The sequence below is a fragment of the Lytechinus variegatus genome, chromosome 6 (assembly GCF_018143015.1).
Source record: "Lytechinus variegatus isolate NC3 chromosome 6, Lvar_3.0, whole genome shotgun sequence".
Taxonomy (NCBI): Eukaryota; Metazoa; Echinodermata; class Echinoidea; order Temnopleuroida; family Toxopneustidae; genus Lytechinus; species Lytechinus variegatus.
Window position 1 is genome coordinate 34,170,479 of NC_054745.1, and position 4,408 is coordinate 34,174,886.

Here is a 4,408-nt window from a genome sequence, read left to right on the forward strand (position 1 = left end):
AAAATGCCAAACTAGAAGGTCGTCTGGAGAAGATGGAGAAGGCATATGAAACTTTAGTTCAAAAGGATCGATCTAGAGATAATGAAAATAACAAGGCAGATCGTCTTTCACGGAAAAATAATTTTCGAGTTGTGGGAGTTAAGGAAGCAAAAGATGAAGAGGATTGCCTGAAAATCGTCGAGGACATGCTGAAAACAAAATTTCATATGACAGTCAAGGTGGAGAAAGCCACCAGGACTGGCAAAAGGGGAGATAAGCCACGCCACATCATAGTGAAAACAAATTCCTACGACGATAAGGTTAACATACTAAAGAAATCTAGAGAAGCTCTCAAGACAGAGAAATATTACCTGACCAACGATCTCACAAGGATGGACTTAGAGGTGAAAAGAAAGCACCGAAAGGAGGTGGAGGAGTTGTATCAGAAGGGGACAAAACTGCGTTTCTATGCTGGGCAGTGGAGAAACGAGAAAGGAGTCCCTTACTTTACTTCTTAAGTTACCACATGTAGTGCAGCTTTAAACCTTTAGTTATGCCAGTTCTGAATTACTTTGCCTTGGACATGTTGGAGAGGATGATTTATTTACCCATGGGATTAAAACCACACAGCAGATTTGAGCACATTATCATCTTCTAGGAAAACCAGCACAAGAAATGAACCATTGTTCTCATCAGAGAAACTCTCCAACTCCCTCTCTCCAACTCTCTCCCTCTCTCTATTCCTCTTTCCCTCCCTCCCCACTTTCCTCTCTCTCTCTTCCTCTCTCTCCGGTCTCTCTCTCTCTCACACACACACACAGCTATATTGATACTTGTCACAGGAGAAGTTGCCATAATCTTCCTCTTTTTCATTTATTTATTCCTGTTGTAACTGAACTTTGTTACAGGAGTGGGCATGGCCTCGCGTCTATCGTTTGCCATGTTCTTCACTTTAAACTTAGTTGTATATATGTTAATAAGTAGACAGTTTTTCTTGTTTTACATTTATGTCTTTTGTTATATCATGTCTGTACTTGAGTCCATTAGCATTGCTAAGCCTATACAGTGTGAGGTGTTGACTGCTATTTCCATGTTTAAATGATGTTGGATGATTATCATTTACAACAAGATACTGATTGTAGGTACTATATTCCAAATGAGTTTAACCCACCTACTGGGAAGCAACAATCTCATTACTTAAGCTTCTTGCACTGCAATGCAAGAAGTCTCTCTAAAAGCTTTGAAAACCTAAATATGTTGCTATCATCTCTAAAATTTAATTGCTCTATAATAGGTGTTACAGAGACGTGGTTGAGTGCTCATTCACCACCATTATTTCTGATTGATGGTTACCAGATAGTAAGGAAAGATAGATCAATTGGCCGTGGTGGGGGTATTCTCTTTTATGTGTCTAATAAGATCTCTTTCAAACTCAGGGAAGATCTTTCCCTCCAAAATCAAAGTGCTGAAATCTTGTGTATTGAAGTAGACTTACCCTCTGATAAGAACATGATTGTATGTATAGTGTATAGACCCCCTCAAACTGATATTGATAATTTTCTCACAGGTATTGAGTTATTATTGACTGATATAAATGCATCTGGTAAATCAGTTTGCATTATGGGTGACTTCAATGTTGATCTATTGACAGAAAATGCAAACACTCTCCGTTTCCAAAATATTCTCGAGTCTAATGCTCTTTGTGCAATGATTAACAAGCCAACAAGAATAACTGACAGGTCATCAACACTTCTTGATAACATTTTCGTGAAAACTACCAAAGGTTATTCCCAATCAGGTTTATTTTTTAGTGAGATTTCTGATCATCTTCCAATCTTCTGCATGCTTTATGATATTCATTCCAACAAATACAATAAGGCCAAAGTTATACTAAAGCGCAAATTTACTGAAAGCAATATTTCTAGCTTGAGGGATGCTTGTCAGGAAGATAATTGGGAGGATGTATTGGAATGTCATGATGTTGAACAGGCTTATGAATCATTTAGTAAAATTTTTCATCACCATTTGGACAAGACTATTCCACTTGTTAGAATAAATAATAGAAGTACAGGAAAACGGCCATGGATTACAAAAGGTATACTACAATCTATCAAAAGAAGAAATGTCTTATATAAAAAGAGTGTAAAGAAACCTTCACAAGAGCACGTTGAAAAATACAAAAAGTACCGAAATAAGCTTACTTCTATTATACGGTCATCACGGAGTTTGCACTATTCTAGACAGTTTGAGAATGCTCGAGGTAACATGCCCTTGACATGGAATGTTGTTAGAGATATATTATGTAAGCGAAATAAGTCTGAACCTGCCACAAAATTTGTCCATAAGGATAAAGAGTTTACTTCTGATAATGACATTGCAAATGGATTCAACAGCTACTTTGTGAACATTGGGCCTGACCAAGCAAAGAAAATAACTCCCGTAGAAGTTAATTACAAAGAATATTTACAAGACAGGTCCGAATCATCTATATTCCTTAAGCCAGCTGATCATCTTGAGATATTAAACATTGTTAAGTCTCTTAAAAATAGTAGGTCATCTGGGCATGATGAAATAAGTTCAGAATTGTTAAAACAAATAATTGGCTCAGTCCTAACTCCTTTACTGCATATCTGTAATCTGTCCATTTTAACTGGTGTATTCCCTTCCTCTCTTAAACTAGGCAAGGTTATTCCTGTTCATAAAAAGGAAAGCATGACCGTTATAAGCAATTATAGACCAATCTCAATTTTGCCTAGTTGCTCAAAAATACTAGAAAGAATTGTTTATAATAGACTGATTGCCTTTCTTGACAAAAACCACCTACTTAATCCCAACCAATTTGGATTTCGCAGGTCTCACTCAACAGACCTTGCGTGTTCAAATTTTATGACTATGTATCTAGTTCTCTGGCTAATCGCGAGCACGTTATTGGTGTATTTATGGACCTGAGCAAGGCATTTGACACCCTTGACCACTCAATACTGCTTTATAAACTCCAACATATGGGAGTAAGGGGCGTTGCCCTAAATTGGTTTACTAGTTATCTTTCAAATAGAAGACAATACACATGCTATAACTATTCTAATTATGGTATATCAGTTATGAGGTGCGGTGTGCCGCAAGGTTCTATATTGGGTCCATTATTATTTCTGATTTATATTAATGATATTTGTTTGGTATCAAACACATTGAATTATATATTATTTGCTGATGACACAAGTGTTTTCCTATCACACCGTGATATTGATATCTTAGAAAACACCATTAATGTCGAACTTCCGAAATTATCTAATTGGTTTCGAAGTAATATGTTATCACTGAATGTTAGAAAGACTAATTATGTACACTTCAAAGGCAGAAAGTCATGTGCTGATCATGATTTAAGATTGAAACTTGACAATGCTTTGCTGGAAAGACAGACATCTACGAGGTTCCTTGGGGTCTATATCAATGATCAACTTAACTGGAATGATCACATGAAACACATCAGTAAACCAATTTCTCGAAATATAGGTATACTGTATAAAGTTAAGTACCTTGTACCTTATAAAATACTTTACATGTTGTACAATACTCTTATTCTACCTTATGTGTCATATTGCAATATTCTTTGGGCAACATCAACGAGTGTCACAAACCCAATTCTTTTGTTGCAAAAGAAAGCAATTCGCATTTGTGCTGGAATTGGTTACCGTGATCATACACGCCCTCTCTTTATAAAGCTGCATGTCTTACTGTTGATGATGTCCATTTTCTTCAAACTTCCCTTTTTATGTATCGGTTTAATGCCAAAGTGTTACCTACCTGCTTTTCCAATATGTTTCAACAAAATAATACTATCCATACCTACCACACGAGACAAGCATCTAATATGCATTTGTATAACCCTCGCACACTGTTGGCTCACAAATCTGTCAGACATTATGGACCTGATGTTTGGAATTCGATACCTACTAGTATTAGGAATATATTATCAGTGCATTCCTTCAAAAATGCGGTAAAACGCATACTTGTCTCTAAGATGTAATTTCTTTAGCAAGACACATTTTGTTGTACTGTACATTTTAAACTTAAGGATTGATATAATTTCAAGTATTATTACGCCTCATACACTCCTTGTAAATATTTGTAAATAGTTGTGGAACATAATAATTTGTTTATTTAGTTTTCTTTGTTTTGTTTTTCTTTCCCTTCTTTGAGTAATCATTAGTTTTGACTTTTCAGTATTGTTTTTATATTTATGTATGCATTTCATATATTCAAAGGTCTGACAACAGCTCAAGCATCTGCTTATTTTGTCATACCACTGCATGTCTGCAACCTTGTTAAAATCAGTTATGTTAATGTTATGTTAATCATCATAATTATACATTATTATTATGTAAAATTCAATGTAATCAATTTTGTGATGGTTACACTATGTAAATTA